This window comes from Carcharodon carcharias, chromosome 9 (genome assembly GCF_017639515.1).
Source record: "Carcharodon carcharias isolate sCarCar2 chromosome 9, sCarCar2.pri, whole genome shotgun sequence".
Classification (NCBI taxonomy): domain Eukaryota; kingdom Metazoa; phylum Chordata; class Chondrichthyes; order Lamniformes; family Lamnidae; genus Carcharodon; species Carcharodon carcharias.
The window spans coordinates 135,871,146-135,890,286 of NC_054475.1; positions in this window are offsets into that span (position 1 = coordinate 135,871,146).

Sequence of the window (19,141 nt, forward strand, 5' to 3'; positions counted from 1 at the left end):
GTCCATTATGGAAGCCAATTGGCAAAGCTACCAGTGTTAGTATTGAGAGGCAGAGGATCAAGCCTCCTAGGGCAAAATTGGCTAAGGAAAATCAACCTTAACTGGCCACTGGGATTCCAAAAGGAAGCTGGAAGCGTTCCTGTTTTGAAAAAGGAGCGTGTAAGGACTCGACAACTTGAAGAAATGAGGGCTGTCTTAAGCCAAAGCCTGGAAGAACAACAGAAGGAACTCGAAGAGACCCTGCTTGATGGCAGAGTTCGAGACAAGGTGAGCAATCTTCGAAGGGAAAAAGAAAATCTGCTGAAAGATCTTCACACACTAAAAGATTCCCTCAGGTCAAAGTTTCTACCTCTCGAAAAGTATGAAGAGAAACAAAAAGAATTCAGCACCTCTCTGAAAAATGATGAAGAATGGGTTGGCAGAGAAGACCCAACAATGTTCAGTTTTTCAGGAAGTGACAAACAAATATAAAAAAGGGATGGAAGAGCTGAAGAATCAGCTAATTGAAGCCAAAGAGGTTTTGAAAGCAAAATTCACAGAATTTTCCAGGAAGCAGACAGATAATGAAATTTTGGGCAACTCAGCCATTGAGCTCAGACAAGTTGAGCTTGCATCTGAGAGAAGTCTGGCCAAGAGTGAAGTCAAAATGAAGGCCAAGATTAAAGTCTGCATTAGAAAAAAGAAAAGTGCATGTTCCAAGTGAGGGAGGTAATCTATTTGGGTTACCTGGTAGAATCATAGAGCCTCTACACGGTTAAGGATAAAGTGAGGACTATAAGAGAGGCACCTGTGCCAAATAATGCCTCAGCTCAAATCATTCCTAGGATTGATCAACTATTATGGGCAGTCCTTACCCAATTTGTCTACAGTGCTGCCACGCCTGCATTCTCTACTCAAAAAGAAACAACGTTGGTCTTGGGATGCACCCCAAAAGAAGCTTTCATAAAGGTGAAACAACTGTTGCACTTGTCCAATCTATTAGTGCATTATGACCAGACAAAAGAAGTGGTGCTGACATGTGACACATCCCCCTACGGAATGGGAGCAGTGCTCTCTCATTGGATGGACGATGGCACGGAACAGTCAATAGGGTATGTATCATGAATACTTACCACAGTGGAAGAGGGATACTCGCAGTTAGAAAAAGGAGGCCTATCCATCATCTTTGGTGTCAAGAAATTTCACTAGTACGTACACAGCCATTATTTTACAATCTTTTCGGACCACAAACCAATGCTAGGATTGTTTAGCGAGGAAAAGGCTAACCACCCATAACCTCAGCAAGAATACAGTGATGGCCTTTAATTCTGGCAGCATATGAATACACTTTCATACATAGACCTGGCCATCAAATCACAAGCACTTACGCACTTAGTCATTTGCCTTTACACGAAAATGATGAGCATGTCCCAGTTCCACAGAAATTTGTTTTACTGTTAAGTTTCTTAGATCCCTCGCCGGTATGTGCTCAACAGATCAGAGGCTGGACAAGTCGGGACCCAGTCCTATCTCAAGTATGAGAACAAGTGCTACATGGTTGATCACAGGAGCCCGTATCCGACAAAATGAAACCGTACTTCAACAGAAGACATGAAATAACCAGCCTGGATGGCAGCTTATTGTGGGTAGCACGAGTGATAGTTCCTCCAGTGGGAAGGGAGCCACTTTTAATTGAACTACACAGTGTCCATTCAGGAATTTCCTGAATGATGACCGTAGCACGCAACTATCTATGGTGGCCCGGGATGGATGGCAAAATAGAGAGTTTAGCACTCTGCAATGTCAGCAACTGCAAAAATTGCCAATGACAGCTCCGTTACACCCATGAGAGTGATCAGGTAGACCCTGGGTACAGTTACATGTTGACTACATGGGTCCTTTCCTAGGAACAATGTTTCTGCACATTGTCAATGCCCATTCAAAATGGTTGGACATATATGAGATGAAGTCACAAATCAGCTGCTAGAATTGAGAAACTACGTCAGAGTTTTGCCATTCATGGACTACCAGAAGTAGTTGTTTCTGATAACGGCACGGCATTTATGAGTGCTGAGTTTCAACGGTTTATTAGCCTAAGTGGTATCACTCATGTGAAAACCACCCTTCCTCAAATGGACTGGCCAAAAGGGCAATTCAAGCATTCAAGGAAGACATGAAAAAGCTAACTGGTGATTCCTTGACAACCAAACTGGCATGCTTTCTTTTTCATACAGGACTAGACTACCCCTCACACAACAACAGGTGTCACACCTGTAGAGTTATTGTTGAAACGCCATCTTAGGTCAAAATTGAGCTTAATACTGCCGAATTTAGAGGGAAAGATGGAAAGAAGTCAGAAAACTAGTCAGAACTGGCATAGTCGCGAGACGAAATTCACTGTGGGAAAGCCAGTATACATGAAAGACTTGGGGGAAGGACCAAAATGGTTACCAGGTGAAATAAGTGCAGTGACTGGACCTCTATCTTATCATGTGGAGGTGGAAGGCTGAATCATCCGTAAACATGTGGACCATTTAAGGAACAGAGAGACAAATCCCCAAGATTTGGTTCCACCTGTGATCATGACCGGGTCTGCATTTCCTGTTGAGAATATTCAACCTGGGACTGACATGATTGATGTCCCTGTAAGAGTTGAGGAAACAGAAGTGCAAGTGTCCACTGAAGGACCTGATGTTTAGGCAACTCCGGAAAAGGAGGTTCCTCACAAAGAAGTTCCACCTGAAAGACTGAACTTGTAAATTCCTTACTGAGTTGTCTTGAAAAATATGTACTTGTAAATATATTATGTATAGCCAAATTAAAGTGGGAGGAATGTTGTAATTATGGTTTTATTTAGTGTGTAATTTACCTTTAAGAATAATACTTATTAAGGAAGTTCACATAATCTGTAGTAACCAATAAGAGAGTAGCGTGGGCTACCTCAGCAGTCAGTGTAGAGATAGAGTTAGAGTTGAAAGCACATGTGTAGTTGCTGCTCAGTATATTGTGAATAAACTTAATGTTTCCACCCAAGAAGATCAACTCTATCATTAATAGCACAACCACAACAGTAGTGCTTAGTCAATGTTGATTTTAGTGTTGATACAAAGATAAGCAGGCAAGCAAATTGTGAGAAGGCTATGAAGTGTCTGCAAAGGGATCTATATAGGTTAAGTGAGTGGCAAAAAGTTGGCAGATGGAGAGTAATGATAATGTCCACTTTTGCAGGAGGAATAGAAAAGCAGAATATCAGTTAAATGGAGAGAAACTACAGAATGCTGGAGTACAAAGGAATCTGAGTATCCTTGTACATAATTCACAATAAGTTGGCATGCAGGTAAGGCAAGTAATTGGGAAGGCAAATTGAGTTTTGGCCTTTGTTGCATGGGGGATGGAGTATAAAGGTAAGGAAGTCTAGCTACAACTGTGCAGGGGAATGGTGAGACCAAGGGCACTGTGTACAGTTTTAGTACTGTAAAACTTACTTAAGGAGGGATATTCTTGGCATTGGAAGCAGTTTGACAATGTTCACTAAGCTGATTCCTGAGATCAAGGGATTGAATTATACGAAAAGGCTGAACTGGTTAGGCCAAACTCATTGGTGCTTAGAAGCATGAGAGGCGATCTTACTGAAACATATTAGATTCTGAGAGGCCTTCACAGGGGTGGGTGCTGCGAGGATGATTCTCCCTGTGAGGGAATCTAGAATTAGGGGAAACAGTTTGAAAATAAGGGGTCTCTCATTCGAGGTAGAGGTGGGGAGGGATTTCTCTCAGAGGATTGTTAGTCTTTGGAATTCTCTTCTACAGAGAGTAATGGAGGCTGGCTCATTGAATATATTCAAGGTCGAGTTACACAGATTTTTGATCGACAAGGGAGTCAAGTGTTATAAGAGGCATCAAAAAAGTAGAGTTAAGGCCACAATCAGATCAGTCATCATCCTATTGAATGGCGGAGCAGGCTCAATGGGCTGAATGACCTACTCCTCTCCTGTACCTTATGATTTTATGACCTTATGATCTTACAGTGTAAGCCTTAAAATGTGAAATCTTTTCATGTGATTCTTTGAGTCGGTCACTGGGAAATTTATGCCTCTTTTTAAAAGTTATTAGTCTCTGGTGGGGTAGTAACATCAGTCAGAAACTTTGCATGTATCTCGAGTCCAGTCCATACCCATTTCTCCATAATTTTGTCTTTAATAACCCTTTTGCCCTTACTAAGTATTACAGCATAAAGACTAAATCTGGTCACCAGGTCTACAAAATGGAGAAAGTCCCATACCTTTAGATCAATAGCAACTACCTTGTTATAGTCACGTGCCATGCAGAGGCTTGTGATACGACATGACAGTGTTCTCCAATACTTTTTACAGGTTTTACATTTCTCATTAATCTCTTCTATTAGCTTTATATATACATATCAGCTTGGGTTGATAAGTGACATCCCGTTGGATATTCAAAGAGCTGGCCATCATTGAATCCCCCTTTACTATCACCTTGGGGGTTACCATTGATCGGAAATTTAACTGGAGTAGCCATGTAAACACTGGCCTGAATTTATTGGTTGGCAGGCGTGTTGCAGCCAAGAAACGGACTCCCAACCGTGATTGCCCCCAACCATGATTCAGCTAGCCAGCATGAAACGGGTGCTGAAAAGCTGAGCACTGCCAAGGTGGGGACAGGAAAAGGGCGGGCAATGACATCACTGCGGATGCGGGTGAGCGCTGCAAGACAGCTACCTGAAGGCAGACAGCTGCCTCAGGGAGCTGCAGTCCTGCAAATAATGAAATAAAGGTGTAAAAAGCTGTGAAAAAATGTCCATGCATCAGAATCAAGCTCCTCAAAGCTTACCTCATTAAAATGTGGTCCCCAGTTATTTATTTTTATTGTATTTCCCAATGTAAATTTCATCCCGGCCTTGGATGAGGTTTGATGAAAAATGTAAAGGCCGCTTAGCCCATTTTCCTGCCTGCCAGCCATGATGTTGGATGGGCCATGAAAAATCGCTGACAATTGTGCCGTTAATGGGCTTAATTGGCTGCTTAAACTGTTGCGCGCACCCACTGAGCGGAATATCACATGAGTACATGATAACGTCAGGGCACTCGCCCGATGTCATCTCACGTGATTTTAAGCCCGATCATGTCAGGCTTATGCCCACCCGCGGGACATAAAATTCTGCCCACTATGCCTGTAAGAGCAGGTCAGAGGCTGGGAATTCTGTGGCGCGTAACTCATTTCCTGACTCCCCAAAACCTGTCGACAACCCACGAGGGACAAGTCAAGAGTGTGATGGGATACCCTTCATTTGCCTGGATAAGAGCACCTCCAACAATACTCAAGAAGCTTGACGCCATCCAGGACAAAGCAGCCCGCATGATTGGCAACACATCTGCCACCTTAGATGTTCATTCCCTCAACGATTGACGCACTGCGGCAGCAGTATGTACCATATACAAGGTGCACTGCAGTATCAGAACCTTCAAAACGCGCAACCTCTACTACCTGGAAGGACGCTTGGTAACACCACCACTGGCAAGTTCTCCTCCAAGTCCCTCACCATCCTGACTTGGAACTATATTGCTGCTTCTCCACTGTTGCTCAATCCAAATCCTGGAACTCCCTTCCGGACAGCACAGTGTGTGTACCTACAGTGGATAGGTTGCAACAGTCAAGAAGGTGACTCACCATCATCTTCTCTAGGGCAAGATGAGCAACAAATGTTAACTTTGCCAGTGAGGGTCATATCCCATGAAAGAATAAAAAAAAACCCTCTTCAGCACACGCACAGGCATTTTTAGCAGAATTTTTAACCTTTGACAAGTAGATGAACAAAATATCTATGTAACTTTCAGACAATTTGTTTTTTTTTCTCTCTGATTTCTTATTACCTGATGTCATTACTTCTTGTCTAACGCTTTGATGAGAAATATCACCTTTTGTTAAAGGAATACAATTATATCCTGACTGGCTGCAGATCCACTGACTTTCCAAAAATAATTGCCTTATCATCTCCATGTCAAGTTTCATTTGTGCCTTTTTCAAAGAATGTTTACTCAATAGCGTCAATGTCTCGCTGGAGATTACATCAGTACTTATAAAATGGCTTACACCAGCTATTTTCCACAGAATTACAACTCTCTTTAGTGAACTGAATGCATTTTCGTCATCGAATCTAAAGCAAATACTACATTTTTATTTCTTAACCTTGCGTCACTCCTCACTCGGTTACTCCTTTGCCTGTTATTACTGTTCCAATTCTGTCTCCTGTTGTAATAGCCACCATATCTTAAAAAGGTGCTTTCATCTTCATTCTGCCTGTCTTTAATCCTTCCATTCTATTGATTCTAGCATTCAATATCCGGAACATTTTGAAATTTGGCAATCTTTTGAGTCCTCTATTCTTTGTGTCAACATAGAATGTCCCATTTGCTCCAAGCGGGCTGGGCAAAATGATTTCCACCCATGGTGGTTGACAGGGCCATCAACCATGTCTGGCCCATTTCCCGCGCAGCCGCCCTCACTCCTTCCTCTCCCTCCCACCAGCCTCCGCATTCAAAGGATCATCCTCTGCCATTTCCACCAACTCCAGCATGATGCCACCACCAAACACATCTTCCCTTCACCCCCCTTGGCAGCATTCCGCAGGGATCGTTCCCTCCAGGACACCCTGGTCCACTCCTCCATCATCCCCTACACCTCAACCCCCTCCCACGGCACCTTCCCATGCAACTGCAGAAGGTGCAACACCTACCCCTTTACTTCCCCTCTCCTCACCGTCCAAGGGCCCAAACACACCTTTCAATTGAAGCAGCATTTCACTTGCACTTCCCTCAATTTAGTCTACCGCATTCGTTGCTCCCAATGCGGTTTCCTCTATATTGGAGAGACCTAATGCAGACTGGGTGACCGCTTTGCAGAACACCTTCGGTCTGTCCGCAAGCATGACCCAGACCTCTCTGTCGCTTGCCATTTCGACATTCCACCCTGCTCTCATGCCCACATGTCTGTCCTTGGCCTGCTGCATTGTTCCAGTGAAGCTCAATGCAAACTGGAGGAACAGCACCTCATCTTCTGACTAGGCACTTTACAGCCTTCCAGACTGAATATTGAGTTCAAAAATTTTAGATCATGAACTCTATCCTCCATCCCCACCCTCTTTCAAATCCCCCCCTTTTTTTCCAATAATTTACATAGATTTTTCTTTTCCTACCTATTTCCATTATTTTTAAATGTATTTCCATCCATTGTTTTATCTCTACCTTTTAGCCTATTTCGATTCCTTCACCCCACCCCACCCCCACCAGGGCTATCTGTACCTTGCTTGTCCTGCTTTCTACCCTTAATTATCACATTCCTTAAATAAATCACCACCTTCAACACCTCTTTGTCCTTTCGTCTATGACATCTTTTGCTCATCTCCACCTGTGACTGGCCCTCTATGCAGCTCTACCCACCCGCCCCCCCCCCACCCTTAAACCAGCTTATATTTCACTTCTTTTCTATTTTTACTTAGTTCTGTTGAAGAGTCATATGGACTCAAAACGTTAACTGTGTTCTTCTCCGCAGGTGCTGCCAGACCTGCTGAGTTTTTCCAGGTATTTTTGTTTTAGTGAGCAAAATGATTGTTCCCCCAGGAGGCTTTTCAAGGTGAATACATCTCATACAACAGAACCTCCCTCTCTGAGAACAGAACCCCAGTTAGAACCAGTAACCCATATGTGTCACCTGAGCACAATCCAGAAATTTAAATGCTGGTATTAATCCAGGGATTCCAAATGGAATGTTGTCAATTTGTTAACATCCATGACATATTCTTCCGTGGAAGGTCCATCTGTTTTTTTTGAGTTCTATCAAAGTCTGACCTTACCTCATAGGCATTTAGCGGATACCACTCTTGTAATTTTCATCCAAGAATTCTCATAGGAGGTCCAAACCTTTATCTCAATCTCATAAAACATGTTACTTCTGATTTTACTTCTTGTAGGAAGGAACAACATCCCTTTTTGGGAGGAACGTAACCTTTGTCCACATATCCACTTCCTTCTTCACTGGTCATATGGTTCAGACTCTGTTAACATCAGAGGGTAAACATATTTCAACAATTTATACATGCTTCCAGCCATTTTCCAAAATGGCCACTGGAACAGTAGTTTCCTGTCTGAATTTTTCTCATCATTATTAACCTTCACCTTTAGGCAATTGTCCTCTGTCACCATTTTATACTCCAGAAAGTCAGTTGGTGAGGAATGGAACTGGAGACTATCTTTATACACTTCAATAAGCATTTATTTACAGACCCATATATTACAAGTATACACCTAGGTACTCAACTGGGTGGAGACAAACCATTAGACGTAATCACTTGGACCATGAGACTCTGGTTGAAAGTTGAATTCCCAGCCATGATCCAATCATAGTATTGGGAATACACTAGTCACAACCACTGGATCACTGACCAGATGGAGAGAGAAGGTCACGTGAGAAGCAGTCCATGTCCAAATGCCAGCAAGAACTGGACAATATCAAGGTTTGGGTTGACAAGTGGCAAGTAACATTCACACCACACAATTGCCAGGCAAGGACCATCTCCAACAAGAGAGAATCTAACCATTGCCCCTTGACATTCAATGGCATTACCATTGCTGAATCTCCCACTATCAACATTCTGGGAGTTACCATTGATCAGAAACTGAACAAGTCATACAAATATTGTGGCTACAAGGGCAGGTCAGAGGATAGGAATCCTGCAGCGAGTAACTCACCTGACTCCCCAAAGGCTGTACGCCATCTACAAGGCACAAGTCAGGAGTGTGATGGAATATTCTCCACTTGCCCGGATGAGTACAGCTCAACAACACTGAAGAAGATTGACACCATCCAGGATGAAGCAGCCCACTTGATTGGCACCCCGTCCACAAACATTCACTCTTCCCACTGCCGACAATGTGTACCATCTACAAGATGTACAGCAGGGACTCCCCAAAGCTCATTAGCAAGCACCTTTCAACCCCACAACTGCTACCATCTAGAAGGACAAGGGCTGCAGACACATGGGAACAGCACCACCTGGAAGTTCCCCTCCTAGTCACTCACCAACCTGACTTGGAAATATATCACTGTTCCTTCACTGTCGCTAGGTCAAAATCCTGGAACTCCCTCCTTACCAGCACTGTGGGTGTACCTACACCACAAGGACTGCAGCGGTTCAAAAGGCAGCTCACCACCACCTTCTCAAGGGCAATTAGGGATGAGCAATAAATGCTGGCCCAGCCAGCAAAGCTCACATTCTATGAAAGAATTAAAAAAAAGCCAATCCTTTGTGTGGTTAAGCACCTGCTTTCTCTACAGAATAGGACAAGTAATTGAGAGGCTAAAGGAAAAAGTCCCTGAGTGGCTTCCTTCCCTCTCTCTTTCTTTCACTCTTCATTCAAATTCCAGGTTTGAATCCTATCTGTTGATTTTGACTATCTAGGTGCCACAGAGAGAGATTTTAAAAGAACTCAACCCAACGCTGCTGTCACCAGGAGAACAGATAAATCGTCCGTCTGCAGGTTTTAACCGCTTCCAGACCGAAAGTAGTAGGACTGCCGAGTTCACCCTGAAGCCAGTCCACGGACTCAAAATGTCGACTGTATTCCTCTCCACAGATGCTTTCAGACCTGCTGAGTTTTTCCAGGTGTTTTTGTTTTTGTTTCGGTTTTCCAGCATGCGCAGTGTTTTGCTTTTACCCCTTTCATTTTACTGGATTCTAAACTAATCTATCCTTCCCCACTCTGTAATATATTTGTGTGTGTGTGAACTTTGAGTGTGTGTGTATGTGAAAATCAGAGAATTTTTATTCTGTTACGGGTTAAGTACAATAAAAACTATCCTCATCTTTTTAAAATCTCAAGAATATCTGCCTGATCGTGTCTTTTATGACACTCATGAAATTGCCAAGTATATCTGTTTTACAAAAACCTTTTGTGGTCAAATGAGGAGAGGGAAAAGAGGGGAGCTATTCGATGCCCCCCTCCTCATGTGATTGTAACCAAACATACTTAATAGAATAGGCTGTGTATTCACCATACCCCCTGACCTTCCCCTCTCTGATGCTGAACATTCAGTGCTCAACAGAGGACTCAGTTTCATACCCTTACGCCCTCATCTCAATGAATTTCAGCGCCATGCTGAGCTCTTCTTCCGCCACCTTCGTCTCCGTGCTCACTTCTTTGGGCAGGAGTCCTCTCCCTGTTCAACGGATCCTTTTACATGCCTCCAATATTCTCCCTCCACCTGGACCCCTCCCTCTGGATTCTTACCTACTCTTGATCTTTTCATTGAGAACTGTCGGCGTGACATCAGTTGTCTCAATTTCTCTGCTCCTCTCACCCACTCTAACCTGTCTCTCTCTGAACTTGCTGCACTCTGTTCTCTCAGGTCCAACCCTGACATTGTCATCAAACCTGCTGACAAGGGTAGTGCTGTTGTCTGGCGCATTGACCTCTACCTCGCAGAGGCTGAGCGTCGAGTCACAGACATTTCTTTCTACCACCCCGTGGACCATGACCCCACCACTGAACATCAAGCCATTGTTTCCAGAACTGATACTGACCTCATCTCCTCTGGAGATCTTACTTCCAGAGCTTCCAACCTCATAGTCTCCCAACCTCGGACTGCCCGCTTCTACCCAAAATCCGCGAACAGGACTGTCCCGGCAGACCGATCGTGTCAGCCTGTTCCTACCCCACGGAACTCATTTCTTGCTTTCTTGACTCCATTCTCTCTTCCCTTGTCCAGTCCCTTCCCACCTACATCCGCGATTCCTCTGACACCCTACATCATATCAACAATTTCCAGTTCCCTGGCCCCAACCGCTTCCTCTTCACCATGGCCGTCCAATCTCCCCACCAGGATGGTCTGAGGGCTCTCCACTTCTTCCTCGAACAGAGGCCCGAACAATCCCCATCCACCACGACTCTCCTCCGTCTAGCAGAACTTGTTCTCTCACTGAAGAATTTCTCCTTAAACTCCTCTCACTTCCTCCAAATAAAAGGTGTGGCTATGGTTACCCGCATGGGTCCCAGTTATGCCTGTCTCTTTTTGGGGTATGTGGAACGTTCATTGTTCCAGTCCTACTCCTGCCCCCTCCCACAACTCTACATCGATGATTACTTCGGTGTTGCTTCATGCTCTTGTCTGGACCTGGAAAAATTTATTAATTTTGCTTCCAATTTCCACCCCTCCATCATTTTCACATGGTCAATCTCTGACACTTCCCTTCCCTTCCTTGACCTCTCTGTCTCAATCTCTGGTGATAGACTGTCCACCAATATTCATTACAAGCCTACCGACTCCCACAGCTACTTTGACTACAGCTCCTCACACCCCGCTTCCTGTAAGGACTCCATCCCATTCTCTCAGTTCCTTCGCCTTGGTCGCATCTGTTCTGATGATGCCACTTTCAAAAACAGTTCCTCTGACATGTTTTCATTCTTCCTTAACTGAGGTTTTCCACCCTAGGTGGCTGACAGGGCCCTCAACCATGTCTGGCCCATCTCTCACGCATCCACCCTCACACCTTCCTCTCCTTCCCAGAAGCATGATAGGGTCCCCCTTGTCCTCACTTATCACCCCACCAGTCTCCGCATTCAAAGGATCATCCTCCGCCATTTCCGCCAACTCCAGCATGATGCCACCACCAAACACATCTTCCCTTCACCCTCCCTGGCAGCATTTCGTAGGGATCGTTTCCTCTGGGACACCCTGGTCCACTCCTCCAATCCCCTCTACACCTCAACCCCCTCCCACGGCACCTTGCCATGCAATCGCAGAAGGTGCAACACCTGCCCCTTCACCTCCCCTCTCCTCACCATCCAAGGGCCCAAACACTCATTTCAAGTGAAGCAGCATTTCACTTGCACTTCCCTCAATTTAATCTACTGCATTCGTTGCTCCCACTGCGGTTTCCTCTACATTGGAGAGATTAAATGCAGACTGGGTGACCGCTTTGCAAAACACCTTCAGTCTGACTGCAAGCGTGACCCAGACCTCCCTGTCGCTTGCCGTTTCAACACTCCACCCTGCTCTCATGCCCACATGTCCATCCTTGGCCTGCTGCAATGTTCCAGTGAAGCTCAATGCAAACTGGAGGAACAGCATCTCATCTTCCGACTAGGCATCTTACAGCCTTCCGGACTGAATATTGAGTTCAACAATTTTAGATCATGAACTCTCTCCTCCATCTCCACCCCCTTTCCGATCCCCCTTTCTTCCAATAATTTATATAGATTTTTCTTTTCCCACCTATTTCCATTATTTTTAAATGTATTTCCATCCATTGTTTTATCTCTACCTTTTAGCCTATTTCGATCCCTTCCTCCCACCCCACCCCCACTAGGGCTATCTGTACCTTGCTCGTCCTGCTTTCTACCCTTAATGTCACCTATTAGCACATTTCTTAGCTAATATCACCACCGTCAACACCCCTTTGTCCTTTTGTCTATGACATCTTTTGGCTATCTCCACCTATCACTGGTCCTCTATCCTTGTGCAGTGCCCTGGCAACTGACGATCCTTCTCTCAGCAGGAATCATCTAATGTGGCTGCCGCACAGAGGCCACCTGCCAAAGTCATCCAGGGCAAGGGAAGTGGCAGCTCAGCCGCCTCTCTCCAGTGCAGCAGTGAGGGGGGAGCATTTCACCGGAGCGCTCATAAACACATCAAAAAACTCCACAGTAGTCACCAAGAGGAACACATGGGTGAGTGGCTTATTCCTGTGAATGTAACTAATCATTTTAAGTTTAGAAATAAACCCAGACCTCATAGTCCCCCATGTTGATATTTTTATACCATGCTGTGGCTGTGGAATGGGTATTGGGAGATAAACAAAAGCTTCATAATTTCGATGTAGAGCAGGATGCTTTGTGTGTTAATGTTCGGAAAGGGTAAGTGTGTTGACATGAGGTGACATATTGCATATAGAAATAGGTTCGGACACATGGCATACACGCATCTCTGCGGCCGGGACTTTTGACGCTATTGAGAATTCTGCTTTATTAAGACATTCCTGGTGTCATGGCCATCTGTGCGATCACAGCCAGGGCCTTCAACTTGTACGTCGCCATGTTCCCTCACCTCATCCTCGCCCTCATCATCTGATGAATGGCCCCTATCTGCCATGACCTCATCCTCCATGGCATCCCATCTTTGGATATTGAGGCTATGGAGGGCACAACACACCACCGTTAACTCTGTCTACCGCTCCACGGATGTTGCCTGACCTGCTGACTATTGCCAGCTTTCTGTTCTTAATTCAGATTTTCAAATCTGCAGTATTTTGCATTTGTGAATGGTTTGTGTTATAGTAGGAGGTGATTAAAGCTTTATTTTCCAACTAACCTCCAAACTTTCACTTCTGATGTAGATGTTCACAAAGTGAAAAATGCTTTAATCGCTAACAAAGGGAGGCAGTGGCATAGTGATATTGTCACTGGACTAGTAATTCAGGAAGTCAGGGTAATGCTCGGGGGACCCAGGTTTGAAGCCCACCACAGCAGATGATGAAATTTGAATTCAATAAAAATCTGGAATTAAAAGTCTAACGATGACCATGAAACCATTGCTGATTGTTGGAAAACCCATCTGGTTCACTAATGTCTTTTAGGGAAGGAAATCTGATGTCCTTACCTGGTCTGGCCCACATGTGACCCACAGCAATGTGACTGACTCTTAAAAATGACCTCTGAATGAGGGCAGTTAGGGATGGGGAATAAATGCTGGCCTAGCTAGCGATTCCCACATCCCATGAATGAATGAAAAAAATTACATTCATCCCTTGAATTGCATAGACATTACTATAGTACAAGTAAACAAATGTGCTGAGTGACATGAAAGCTATATTTAAAAAAATTCAGTTTGATTATTTTTCTACATAGATAACCCTGGCATCTACTTTATTGAAATAGTATTCATGCAGCTGAAAGTACTCAGTTTGATAAATTTACTGAGGAAGTTCATAAAACCAGTTACGAACCCTGGAGACAAAGTTAATTGACCACTTGCCATTTTCAGTGCCTCCCAGCTCCAAAAATGTCTTAACAAATCTCAATGAAGAGGTTAGAAAAAGGTTCTCTGTTTATTAAGCTTTTTTTAAATACTAGTTAAAGGAAACTCCTCAGGATCTCTTGGGTATGTGACTATTCAATTCATTAACTTTATTAATGGGAAGATTTAAAAGTGTCAGCACAGGTACATGTAGAGACTTATGAACAGCACAGAGATTAACTCTGATAGTCAAAATGAGGATATTTTAGTTCTGGGTGAAAGTAAAATTTTAGAATACATGTCAATTAAGCTTCTCTTTTCAATTATATAGACACTTACACCAATAAGTGTAAATAAGGAGTGCTAAAAGTCCTGGTGAGAGGACAACATTTGACTTTGTTCACTTTCCAACTTCATACTGCAGTATTTTGAAGATTAGGACAGTTATGTTACCTTTATTAGACTCTCCAAACCAATGTCTTCCAACTCACAGCACTTCCAACAAGTTAATCTACACTATTACAAATAACTCTCCAATGATGTGTTAATGTACCACGCATCATTCACTCCATTGATTGCCTTTGCTTTCAATCCTTGCTTAACATTTCAATTTGTTCCTAGAAGTGGAATGTAAATTACAAATTGTGAATTTGAGATCTTCCACATTAAATTCAATACTTGGTTTAGTTTTATATATTTTCTACATAGACAATCACATTGTGTGCCATAGTGCCCTAAAGTTAGCTTCCCTGAACATATAAAATGCACATAGAACTCAGAAGTGGCTTTTTTTATTTTAATAAAGTAATTTAAAATAGTTAAGTGCAAAAACATTAGTATAGCAAAATAGGCTGTTATGTAGGAAGAGCTACCAGTGTCGAAAATTCAACACATTTGATCATGTTAAAAGCATTCTTGAGAAGATAAGACTGCCATTGTGGCCTGAACATTTGTTGTGCCTTGTATAAGGCAGATTTTTATATTGTATACTCCACATTGGATTAACAAACTCTTCAGCATTTATACTCAGAAAGTAATGTATTAATTGCTTGAGACATGTTTTAAAAGATCAGCATTGTGCGTTTACTTAATTGGTGATTTGTATTATCATGTTGCTTCAATTGGGAGCAAATAATGAAGCACTAGAATTGCCATTTAATAATGTTAAACTGTGAGTTCTTTAATCACTCATTATACAGATCATTACTAAATACAAATATCTTCTAGTTGCAGTCCATTGATGTAGAAGCAAATCTGCTGGTTCTTGACTTAACTGTTTTGGTGATCTTTGACCCAGAAGCAGTACAGTAGGAAAAATTGTATTTCATTCAAAATGTCTGTGGAATCTGTAACTGTTTTGTTTTAGGATATTTGAAAAGAATTTTAAAGAGTTTGCATCAATCGTAAAGGGGTCAATTATTATTTTCTTGGATACTGTTCTGTTTCATCGATTTATCTCAGGATTTGTTAATAGACTTTTGTTGAAAGCACATTTGGTTACATACTAACTATTTACAAAGACTAAACAAGACCAAGACCTAGCTGGAACTACTCTGTTATCTTCTCTCAGTGAGTGACATCATGTGATATAGCAGCTTACACACATGCTCAGTAGCTATTGTTAGAGTTAACCCTTTATTATACATCTCCCCTGAGTCTTTATTCCTGTAGTGTTATACAGACATCCCCCACACCTCTCCCCAAAGTCTCTTCTATTAAAGGCAAAGCCCCTTTGGTGATTTCACCTATCATCCTATACTGGTGTGAAGATCTGTCCCTTAGAATGATGCCTGACTGTGTCTTGACCCAATGTGTTCTTGGCTGCTGTAGCTTCCCAGTTATCATTTCTACACAGTTCTGGTCCCTGATTCATTCCCTCTCTCCTCTTCCAAAATTTGGAAGGTCGTAAGCCTGATTTCTTTGGTTAAGAGCACGAGCTTGATTCATTCGGTAGGCCTCTTCCTTCTTCCTGGCTCAATGATGGTCTTCCACCATGACATTTGATAGCAAGGTGTAGGGTAGGAAAGGAAGTTGGTTGTTTAGCTTGCGGCCCATCAGGAGCTCGCAGGGGGAAAGCCCATTAGGTAAAGGTGTTGAACGATAACTAAGCAGAGCAAGCTCAAAGTCATCACTCTTCCACAAGAGGACTTTGACAGTCGGTCCTCCTCGCTCAGCTTCTCCATTAGACTGTGGATATTTTGGGGAGTTTTGTAGCATGTACAAATCCATGTGTCTTTGTGAAGGATTGAAAGCACTTGTTGGTGAATTGTGGTCCATTATCATAGATGACAATGTCAGGAATGCCATGCATAGAGAACATTTTCTTCAAGGAATGAATATTGGCTTTAGAGGTCATGTAGGTTTTGAACCTCTATCCAGCGGGCATAATAGCCCACCACTATAAGAAAGATTTTCCCTTTATAGTCGAACAAATCCATGCCAAGGTGTTCCCAAGGCCTTGATGAGAAGGAGGAGGGCAGAAGTGGCTCTTGCTGCTCCTGCCTGTGGATGGCACATTTACACAGCTGGAGACTATCTGTTTAATAGATTGTGAAATCCCTGGCCATCATACAGACTGCTGTGCCATGGCTTGACACTTGGTTATGTCAAGATGCCCTTGGTGGATCTTCTGAAGGAAATCCAGGCAGGGAGCCTGTGGTACCACCACTCTTGCATGGTCTATGATGCTGAAATAGAGCCGCTGTTCAAGATATTGCCTCAAGCCAGGGTTGGTTGGGATGTACTGTTAACATCCATCCAGGCAGTACCTGCAAATCTGGATGCACGCTTCACCTTGTTCTTGGGCTGTAAAAAAAATTGTGCTACTTCAGGTTATTTCTGGCAAATATTTGGTAGTCAAGGCTGTAAAGGCTTCAACTTGCACTCTGAAGATTTTATCTTCCAGTGCTGGGTAATTGGCAGTACCTTGGACAGTCTGTTGGCCATAGTTCGATATTTACCCTATATGTTCTCCATAGTATCATTGTATTGCATGAGTCGAAGTCAGAATCACTGAATCCTGCGTGGCATCGTTGCAATTTTTTTTGTGTTAAACAGCATTACTGATGGCATGTGATTGGTCTCAATCCTAAAGTGCAGGCCCAGTACATAAGAACATAAGAATATAAGAGCTAGGAGCAGGAGTAGGCAATTCAGCCCCTCAAGCCTGTCCCGCCGTTCATTACAATCATGGCTGATCTCATTTCGGCCTCAACTCCAATTTGCCGCCCTCTCCCCTAACCTTCCAACCCATTACTATTTAAAAATCTGTCTATCTCCTCCTTAAATTTATTCAGCGACCCAGCATCAACTGCACTCTGAGGTAGTGAATTCCACAGATTCACGATCCTTTGAGAAAATTAATTCCTCCTCATCTCTGATTTAAATCTACCACCCGTTAGCCTAAAGCTATGGCCTCTCGTTCTAGAATGCCCAGAAAGGGAAACATCCACACCACGTCTATTTTGTCTATCCCCTTTAGCATCTTATATACCTCAATTAGATCTCCTCTCATCCTTCTAAACTCCAGCGAGTATAGACCTAAAGTGCTCAATCTCTCCTCATAAGACAAGCCCCCTCCATCTCTGGAATCAATCTACTGAACCTCCTAATCAGAGAATTTCTCACATACCCACTATAAGGGCTTCCTTTCTGATAACAGCATAGCACTGTTCAGGGTCAGGTAATGAGATGCATTGTAAACAGGTTTTCTTTTGTCATCACTTTGGACCTGGAATGGCACAGCTATCAGTCCCATTGCAGATGCATCAGCTGCCACAATCATGGGACATTCTGGGTAGTAGTGGCCTAGGATCTCTGAAGGTGTTAGCATCATTTTGATTTTTTTCAAATGACTGCTGCTGATGCTCAGTCCAGCACCACACTTGGTCCATTCATAAATGATGTCTGAGGCTAAGTGAGGCAGGAAGTTGCCTAGTTGCTTGGCCACGCCCATAAATCTCTGTAACTCTGTTACATTTCTAGGTAGCAGGAATTTCTTTGTTGCTTTCGTTTTTTGAGGGTCTGTAGTAATCCCAGTTGCTTGTATAATATGCCCTAAGAACTTTATCGTGGGCAAAGACAACTCACGTTTGTTATTGCGCATCAAACTGTGCAGCGTGAGTAGGACTTCCATGACTGTGTTCCTACTTCATTGACCATGGATTAAGATGTCATCCATGTGGCATATTACACCATCAATGCCCTGCAGTACATTGGACGGTTCTTTGTGGTATTTCAGCGTTGATGTGATGCCGAATGGCAGAGGGTTAAAACAGTACCATCCAAAGGGCGTAAGGAAAGTAATTAAGAGTTTGGACTCCTGGTCCAATGGCAATTGGCAAAACCCAATGTCGGTGTCAAGTTTGGTGAAGGCGGTGCTTTTTGCAAGTTTGACCAAGTTGTCATCTACCGATGCCATCGGATGTATTTCTCTTTCAACTGCCTTGTTGAGGTGTGTTAGATCAATGCAGATACAAATGGAACCGTTAGGCTTAGGGACTGGAACCGTAGCAGAGAACCACCTGGCTGGTTTAGTGACAGGTGAAATGACTCCTTGGGCAGAATTTTACATCCTGCAGGCAGGGGCCCACCCAACCCGATCGGGCGTAAAATAACGCGCAATGATGTCGGGCGAGCATCCCGATGTCATCATGCACTCACGCGATATTTCAGTCAGCAGGCATGACCAGGTGATGGAGCTGTGCCTGCTATTAATTAAGAGACATTAATTAAGGCCATCAAAAAGCCAATTGACTGCGATTTTTCATTGCCCGTGCAATTTTGTGCTCAACCCCCTTGGCCAGCTGCGACATCATTGACAATTGGAACTCAGTCTCTAACACCCCTGAGGCCCACGGGGGGATGGCCAGACCCTATCAATTAACCACACTGATCCATGCCAACACGGTACTCACCCTTCCTGAGCACAGCAGGTCATTAAACCTCTTGGGGCACTGGACTCAGATGTGCCACACCACATCATGGCTGCTGATCAGTACTGCCACCTACTCCCAAGCTCTTTTTGTTAGGTGCAGTGGCTTCCTCCTTCCATCCCTGGGGACAAGGGTGTCCCTCCTGGCAGCCACCACCTCCAGGAGGACCACAAGGAACTCATCAGAAAACATGGGGGTGGG